General features: G+C 41.4%; 1 long non-coding RNA gene across 1 annotated transcript; it reads left to right on the forward strand.

Annotated features, from left to right (window-relative positions):
- The first annotated feature begins 3,417 nt into the window (after positions 1-3,417).
- Positions 3,418-8,922, forward strand: LOC115655461. The gene is made up of 3 exons (XR_004001396.1): positions 3,418-3,543; positions 6,257-6,262; positions 8,910-8,922. It is a non-coding gene; the product is annotated as an uncharacterized LOC115655461 (long non-coding RNA).
- The last annotated feature ends 253 nt before the right edge of the window (positions 8,923-9,175 follow it).

The raw sequence follows: 9,175 nt of genomic DNA on the forward strand, positions 1-9,175 counted from the left end.
GAATCACTGCTGTCACTTCACGCTCTTCACTCTGCTCCGGGGCCAGCATGACATGGGAACAAAGTGAAAACGAAATTCAAATCCATTGTCTGCTACAGTGAGATAGATAATAGCCAATGCTTTCAGACATAGGTGAGGCACCTAAATCTAAAGAGCTAAGCTGCTGTTCTTGATGATTAAATACATGGATGTAAAACCCGCATCAGTGTTGGAATATGAAGTGATCCTCTGAAATGTCAAGACTGCCGACAATACCCAGTGTAACACAAGTTGAAATCAATGCACAGCCTGGGAAAAAAGTGTTGTGCATGCAAAAAAAAAAAAAAAAAAAAAAAAGAGTTCAGAAATGTTGCTTGTTGAAAACAACAGCAATGTATTATATTGTCCCTGAAAGCCACATGGGAAGAATTAAATAGGCCAGGTTGCATAGTTCAGACAACTTGATGAAATACTCATACTATTAAAGTGGGGAGAATGAGAAACCAGCACATCCAACCTGGAGAAACCTCCAAAGCCACAACAGTCAAAGTTTTTATTTGTGGGGGGCCTCTCTCTCTTCCCAGGTGCCATCTCTAGCTTTTTTTAACCACTCCCTGGTCTGATCCATTTCCCACTACCTACAAGATACCCTTACCACCCTATTTGATCATTTAGTATCTGTGTAACTCCCTTCACGAGTCAAGATCTGGGAGGATCCATTTGTCCTTTCTCAACATCCTTCTGGTGAAAGAGGGCTTCTCCTGTGTTCTAGCTTCCACTGGAGCACTGCTGTTCCATTGCCTAGGCTGATGCTACTTTCCTTCCTTCAGGGAATTGAGATGGGGGTATAATGTGAGGGTCATCAAATGATCAGTATTGCCCCTTCAAATACTCTAGAGATGGTTTTTAATAATCCGGGTGAACTTGGGTGCCTGGTATTGAATGAAGATATTGATATAATAGGCATCACACAGACTTGGAAGAACGATGATAATCAATGGTACATGGTAATAACAGGTCATGCTGGTGGGGGAGTGGTACTATTTGTGAAAGAAAGAGTAAAATATAGAAAAAACCTTAAATGAATCAAGCTGTATGACAAAATCTTTATGGACAGAGAGGCTATGCTTGAATAATAAGAGTATAGTAGTAAGAATATATTACCAACCACCTGATCAGGATGGTGACGGCGATTGTGAAATGCTCAAGGAAATTAGAGAGGCTACAAAAACGGAAAACCCAATAATAATGGAAGATTTCAACTATCCCCATATTGACTGGGTACATGTCACCTCAGGATGAGATGCAGAGATAAAATATCTAGACACCATTAATAACTGCTTCTTAGAACAGCTAGTCATGGAATCCACAAGATGAGAGGCAATTCTTGATATAGTCCTAAGTGGCCCACCGGATTTGGTCCAAGAGGTGAATATAGCTGAACCAGTCAGTAATAGCAACCATAATGTACCTGAATTCCTTGTAGGGGGAGAAATACCAAAGAAACATACCGCAACAGCATTTCACTTCAAAAAAGAGAACTGCAAAAAAATGTGAAATGTAGTTACATGGAAATTAAAAGGAACATTAACATGATTGAAACTGCTGCAAAGAAACTATTTAAAAACACAATAGTAGAGGCTCAAATTAAATGTATAGCCCAAACAGAAAAAACAATAAGTCTACCATTGCTAAAAAACAGAGTAAAAGAGTTGGTTAGAGGCAAAAAGGTATCCTTTTAAAAATTGGAAATCAGAGCCTATTGAGGAAAATTGAAAGGAGCATAAACTCTGGCAAGTCAAGTGTAAAAATATAATTAGGCAGGCCACAAAAGAATTTGAAGAGCAACTAGCAAAAAGACACAAAAACTAAAAGCAATATTTTTTTTAAGTACATCACAAGCAGGAAGCCTGGCAAACAGTCAGCGGAACCACTGGACAATCAAGGTGCTAAAGGAGCACTCAGCAAAAACCATGCCACTGCAGATAAGCTATGTGAATTCTTTACATCAGTCTTCATAGCAGATGTGAGGGAGGTTACCACACCTGTGCAATTTTTTTTAAGGTGACAAAACTGAGGAACTGTCCCTAGCTGAGGTGTCAATAGAGGAGGTTTTAGAATAAAAATATAAATTAAACACTAATAAGTCAACAGGACCAGATGGTATTCTCCCAAGAGTTCTCAAGGAACTCATATGAATTTGCAGAACTACCAATTCTGGTATGTAACCTATCACTAAATCAGCTTATGTACCAGATGACTGGAGAATAGCTAATAACGCCAATTTTTAAAAAAAGGCTCCAGAGGCAATCTTGGCAATTATTAGCCAGTAAGACTAACTTCAGTACCAGGCAAGTTGTTTGAACTGTAGTAAAAAACAGAATTAACAGACACCTAGATTAATACAATTTGCTGGGGAAGAGTGGACGCAGCGTTTGTAACGGGAAATCATGCCTCACCAATCTATTAGAATTCTTTGAGGGAGACAATGAGCATGTGAACAGTTGGTATAGTGTACTTGGACTTTCAGAAAGTCTTTGACAAGGTCCCACACCCAAGACTCTTAAGCAAAATAAGCAGTCATGGGATAAGAAGGAAGGTCCTCTCATGGATCAATAACTGGTTAAAATATAGGAAATAAAGGGTAGGAATAAATGGTCAGTTTTTCACAATGGCGAGAGGTAAATAGAATCTATACTGGGACCTGTGCTGTTCAACATATTCATAAATGATATGGGAAAAGGGGTAAATAGTGAGGTGGCAATGTTTGCAGATGGTACAAATTACTCAAATACTTGAGTCCAGAGCTGACTGAGAAGAATTACTATGTGATCTCACTAAATGGGGTGACTGGGTGACAAAGTACCAAATGAAATTCAATGGTCATAAATTGAAAGTAATGCACACTGGAAAACAAAATCCCAACTATACATACAAAACAATGTTACCATACAAGGAAGACCTTGGAGTCATTGTGGATATTTCTTTGAAAATATCTGCTCAATGTGCAGCTGCAGTCAAAAGCTAACAAGATGTTAGGAACCATCAGGAAAGGATAGATAATAAGAGAGTAAATATTATAATGCCACTACATAAATACATGGTATATCTACACCTTGAATACAATGTGCAGTTCTGGTTACCCCAGCTCAAAAAAAAGGAATATTAGAATTGGAAAAGTTACAGAGAAGGACAACAAAAAAAATAAAGTTATAGAATAGTTTCCATATGAGGAGAGATTAAAAAGACTAGGACTGTTCAGTTTAGAAAAAAGATTACTAAAGGGGCATATGACAGAGGTTTATAAAATCATGAATGGTTGGAGAAAGTGAATAAGAAGTGTTCTTTACTCCTTCACATAACACAAGAACCAGGGGTCACCCAATAAAATTAACAAGCAGCAGGTTTAAAACACACATAAGTAAATACTTTTTCATATAATGCACAGTCAACTTGTGGAACTCATTGCCAGAGGATGTAGTGAAAGCTAAAAGCATAACTGGTTTCAAAAAATAATGAGAAGTTCATGGAAGACAAGTCCATCAATGGTGATTAGCCAAGATAGTCCAGGATGTGACCTCTTGCTCCAGATGTCCCTAAACCTCTAGAAGCTGAAACTAGATGACAGGGGATGAATCACTTGATAATTGCCCTGTTCTGTTCACTGCTTCAGAGACAGGATACTGGGCAATATGGACCACTGGTCTGAGCCAATCTGGCCAGTCCTTTGTTCCTAGGATTATTGCCATCCATTCCATTTTCATGGCCCAGCTCAGGGGTCTGTAACCTGGGCCTCCCAGCTCTGGCCTCTGGGTTAGATCGTGACAGCCCTTACTCGACTGCACAGGGGAGTATGACAGAGTAAAGCCCTTACCCGCTGCTTGGCCCTGCTCAGATTGTGAACGGATGGGAAGGCTGGGGTTACTTGTCCAATACTCAGTGCTGTGACTGAGAAGGGAAGGAGCAGGTGGTGAGCGGGAGTAGCCCTAAACTCCATGCCCAGCCCTCATACCCAGTAGAGAGAATATCCAGATGGAAAGTCAGAAAGGAGGAAGTTGCTCCCTGAACAGAGCAAGAGGGAAGCAGGGGAGGAGTGGTGCCTCAGTCACAGTTCATTCTCCAGTCTCCTCCTGGGCCAATACAGCTCCATGCCATCTCACCGAATACTCAGGGCTGATTGTAAAGGCACCGTCCAGCCCTTTGACTTGAAAGTCCCTTCTGTGCCAGAACAATAAATATTGGGGTTCAAAGTGCAGCATGTGGTTAAAAGAGAAACTTCTCCTTAATATTTATATTTGCCTCCTAAGCTGACTCCCTCAGATAAAAGAAACTCCTTTGACCACACAGCCTGAACACAGGGGCAACTCTGCTCTGCTGAATCACTGCCTACCATCCAGAGTGGGAAAATTAGCACACCGAATCCAGCTCATTAAACCGCAGTAGAAATGTCACATAGCAGTAGCCCTTAACTTGCGGTTTATTTTGTTTTCTGAGATAAGTGAAAAAAAAATACCATCACTCAAGCTTAGTGGGGGACTAGGTGCCTGAGGTGTCGAAATACCGTGAGAACTGCTAAAATCCAAACCATAAAGAGAGCAAAAGACTCTCTCAATGGGAATTGGCCATCTCAAATGGAGCAGGAAGCAGTAGGGTCATGGCCCTGCCGCTATACCACATCCAGAGGAGCAGACTGGCTGGTGACAGGAGCTCCTGTTTCATCCCTCACAGGGTCTGAAGCTATGGGCAGGTGCATCTGTGGAGGCAGAGTGGCTCTGCCTTGCTCCCAGTGCAAGTCAGTGTCTGTAAGGCCCTACCTGTCTCTAGGCCTTGGTTTCAATTTTTGGTAATGGGGATCATGCGATTTACTTAGCTCACCAGGGTAATGTTAGTCTGAAGTTATGAGACAAACACTATGGTGATGAGCATCCCAGAATAAATTAATGATTTGGGAACCTCTGATACAAGCTGCTACAGAGATGTAAAGTACTTACGTTTTGGTTTCATTTGAGGGCACATTTTCCAAAGGGCCTCAGCCCAGAAGGGGCCTGACCAGTTTTATGTCAGTGTAGCCCCACCACAGTCAGTGAGGTTGCACTGCTGAAAAGACAGGGTTAGGCATGTCTAACTATCTGATCTTCAGCCACGCAGGCAATAGAACTGATCAAAGAATGCTAGTCGGATAATTTACTGGATGCATTTTGCACACCTGCACAATAATAGTGAACTAGAATATCTGCACTCAATTATTTATTTACTTATTTATGGCCTCTAAGGACTTACATTCTAGCCTACAACTGAGAACTCTACAAACACTGCATCTGCAATTGACCATGTGAGCAAAATTCTTATCCTTTTTAGGGATTAGATAGCCTCCATTATCATAATGTCTGAATACTCCAAAATGGTACCGTACTTCTCTTCATAATGCCCCGGGGAGATAGGGAACTGCTGTGGGGAAACGGCAGACTAAGTGACTTGTCCAAGATCAGGCACCATGCATGTGGTAAAGCAGGGACCAATCTAAATCATAGGTGAGCACCTGAACCACTGGACCAAGACAAGTTTTGAAAATGTGGCTTTAAGGTTGGGTTCATCATTCTTGCAAGGCTGACAAGGAGCCTCTATGGTCCGGTGCATTAAATTCAACCATCATTAATTCATGATGCTTTATTGATAACCAGAAAATCAATCAACATTATTTACTTGGGTGAGTTTTGAGTTAGCCTATGAGTGCAATTTCATTTTGCCACAGAAAAAAGGCTTCCAATGGGGATTAGGAGCATGCTGTATGAAAGCAATATACTCCAGGATACATTTTGGAGAGACATTCAGCATCTCAGAAATAGAACTAAAAGTGTTTGTGGCAAGGAATATGTTTAATTAGATTCATAGACGAGAACCCACCAGCTGTTCTGCAGACAACCAGAAATATTTGAGATTTCTTCCAGCTCTATGGAGACACAGAGACTGGCTTCTCTCCCTGTTGTTCACCCCAGTCTAAAAGAGCCTTTCCACATATATAATTATCTATTGCTCTGGTTCAGACAGGTCAGAATGTACACACAATCTCTATGCATAGAGCAAATTTGGCAGGGTTATTTTTTTTTCCCAGCAATGCTCACTTAACTTTTTGACACATCTTAGCTACATTTTCATGCAAAGGACTTTCTGGATGTTAGACATCACACACAGTTATGAAATGAAAATATTTCAGATGGAAAAATAGCTTTTCTTTTAAGAAAGCTTTGTGAGCTTATTAAAAAAATCCACTCCGCAGATAACTGTCAAATGAAAAAAATCTTTCCTATTTTCTCAAGGATGTGTGTTACTTTCGCGTAGCCAGACGTTCTCTGTCCAGTCTGCAGTAAATTCTAATGGGGTCCTTCTAACTGAGAAAAAGATAAATGACTTGTAGCATTATCTAGGAAGCTTGTAATAAATCCATATGCTGCAGACAGACTATTATAGCTACCTGAAGAGCAGCTGTGAGAAGAGCCGTGTCCTTTAGTGCCAAAATCCCAGATAGAGAGTAAAAGCCAGAGTGCTGAAGAACTCCATAGTCCTGTTAAGTAACAGGTTCTGTATCCACAGGCGGGCAACAGTCACTCACACACCAAATGGTTGTAGATCAGGAGCTCCAGCTAGGCAGTGACTGCTCTCATTTCTGTGAAAACAACAGTTTGATAGGCTCTGCATACATTAGTTTTGTTATACGATGGCAAATATGACACGCCGTGTGCCTGATCTCAGAAACATCTGGCATGCTGTTTTATGAACAAATATGCAAATCAGGCACCAGTGGCCAATCAGATGCAAAACTGACCATTTCTGTGCATTTGTCCCTAGTTAGCTGAAGCACAGCCGAGGAGCACAAATGCACACAAAGTGAGCACCTGGCATTTTGGAAATCAGGCTCTCACAAAGGCTTTGTTTTCACACACTGGGGCATTTTTCCATAAAGAAAGAGCAGACGGAGCTTTCAGATGGAATGACCTTTATTTTATGTCCGGAGAACAGCAAAACAAGAACAGAAATATCTCCACAGGAGAGCCCCGTGAGCAAGCGAGCAGCCCCCTGCAACAAGCTACATCTGAAATGCAAATAAGCAGCTGCCTCAGCAGCCAAAAGGGAGATTCTTCTTTCCATTTAAATTGAAAAATGACACAAAAAACAAGTCATGACAGATATAAGCTACAGGAACCCCACACTGGGCTCCTGTCAGTTAGTTTTCCATGAGTGCTGCTTCTCCCTTTAAATAAGACAGAAACAGAAAATGGTGGCTGTTTCACTGCAAACTTTTCAGCGGGGTTTTCTCTCACACGTGCATACAATGGATCTAGCTGTAGTTTGCAAGATCCAGGTCACCCCAGACAAATGGTCATTGTCACAAGGTCTGCTCCTATGACAGCAGGAACCTGGCTTAAGCTGGGATAGACGGTCCTCTTCTGATGTCTTCTCTTTTGCTGCCACCAGAGATTTAATTATCATCCCACCAAGCTCTAGGAGCAGCCTCCATCCTTTTAGTTTTGACTCATGTGAGCAAAGGAGTTTGTGGGGAGGGCCTCTTTTCCATTTGAAGTCAGACAGGCCCAGAGTGGGCCCAACCCCCCTGCCTTACACGCTCTGTGTTTGAGCGGTTCATAGCACTCAGTTAGGGAAATCCAGCCAGGCCTCAGGGATGCACAAAAGTCGGGTTTATCACCCAAAAGCTGCCTATGGATGCTGCCAGCATTGATGATAAATAGTGCTGACCCTAAGTATCAGGCTGCTGATCCCTACCACCCGTCCTCTGCATAGACAGACATAGCTGGAATCTGAGGGAGAGGCAATATGTGCCTGAAATACAGTGGGCTCTGTATAACTGCACTGTATTAATTAACAGGGCCCATTGTGAATACAGCTATAACATGGTAAAGGCAACGTAATAAAATGCTAAATGTGTTATACTGTTCAGCCACTAGGTGCTGCTATATGTAAAATATCTTATTGAAACTCAGCAAGGCCAGGCAGAGCATTAAAGCATCCTATGATGAACATATCTGGTGCGTATCTTGCTCTGTGCTCAGTACACATCTGGTACAGAAGTACCTGCCAGGCAATACAGTGGTGCTTTTATGATGACCACTGTAATTAGGTCACCTCTGTGACACAATGGTTATGTAGTGTCTCTCTGCTATTCCTAACAAACCAGATGCAGGTGACCGTGTCCAAGTTTTTGTATCAAACAAAAGGCCCGTAACCAATAACTTATTAAGAAAGTACAATGATAGCATAAAAATTCTGAACAAAACACTCCACAGTGATAAAATGCACTTTGCTATCTGATAGGAAAAAAAGCCTAGTCTTTCTCTTTTCTTTCCTTCTTTTTTAAAACAGACACTGTAAAGTTCTCACTTGACTTCCTCCATGAAGGATCACTGACCACCACCAACCTGGATCTTTCCCTAATTTGCAAATGGAATCCCAGCCTCTTAGAATGATTGGCTGTCCTTGGAAATGCCTGTTATTTTACTTATCCTACAAATACAACCAGGATGTAAGGGTCTTAAAGCAGCACAAGTCTAGAGAGACATGTGAAAGTCACAAAACTCAGACAATTTGTTTTCATTTGGAAAGACAAATTCCTCCAACAAGGCTGTAAAACTTTTATCTTTAGTCTAACAGTGGGAGCCACCAGAAGGATGAATAAATGTTCAAGGAGCTTTGAAGAGCTAGTGTCTACACAAAGCAGAAACACTCATTATTCAGTTACTACTCTAAATGGCATCTATTGGTCTCCCTTGTGCTCGTATGAGCCCATGAGTCAATCGATTTGTTAGGCGGGGGTTGGTGGGTTGCTTAGCACTTAGGCAAATCAGTATTCAAAGTCATTCTCTGAAAATGCAGAAGGCACATTTGTTACAGTTAGGTACTACTGAACAGAGTAACAGGTTTCAGAGCAGTAGCTATGTTAGTCTGTATCAGCAAAAACAACAAGGAGTCCCTGTGGCACCTTAGAGACTAACAAATTGATTTGGGCATATGCTTTCGTGAGTTAGAATCCACTTCATCAGATGCATGGAGTGGAAAATACAAGAGCAAGTATAAATACAGGAAAAGATGTGATTTGCCTTACCAGGTGTGAGGTCAGTCTAATGAGACAATTCAATTGACAGCAGGATGCCAAGGAAGGAAAAATAACTTTTGAAGTGGTAAG

This window comes from Gopherus evgoodei, chromosome 7 (assembly GCF_007399415.2).
Source record: "Gopherus evgoodei ecotype Sinaloan lineage chromosome 7, rGopEvg1_v1.p, whole genome shotgun sequence".
Lineage (NCBI taxonomy): Eukaryota > Metazoa > Chordata > Testudines > Testudinidae > Gopherus > Gopherus evgoodei.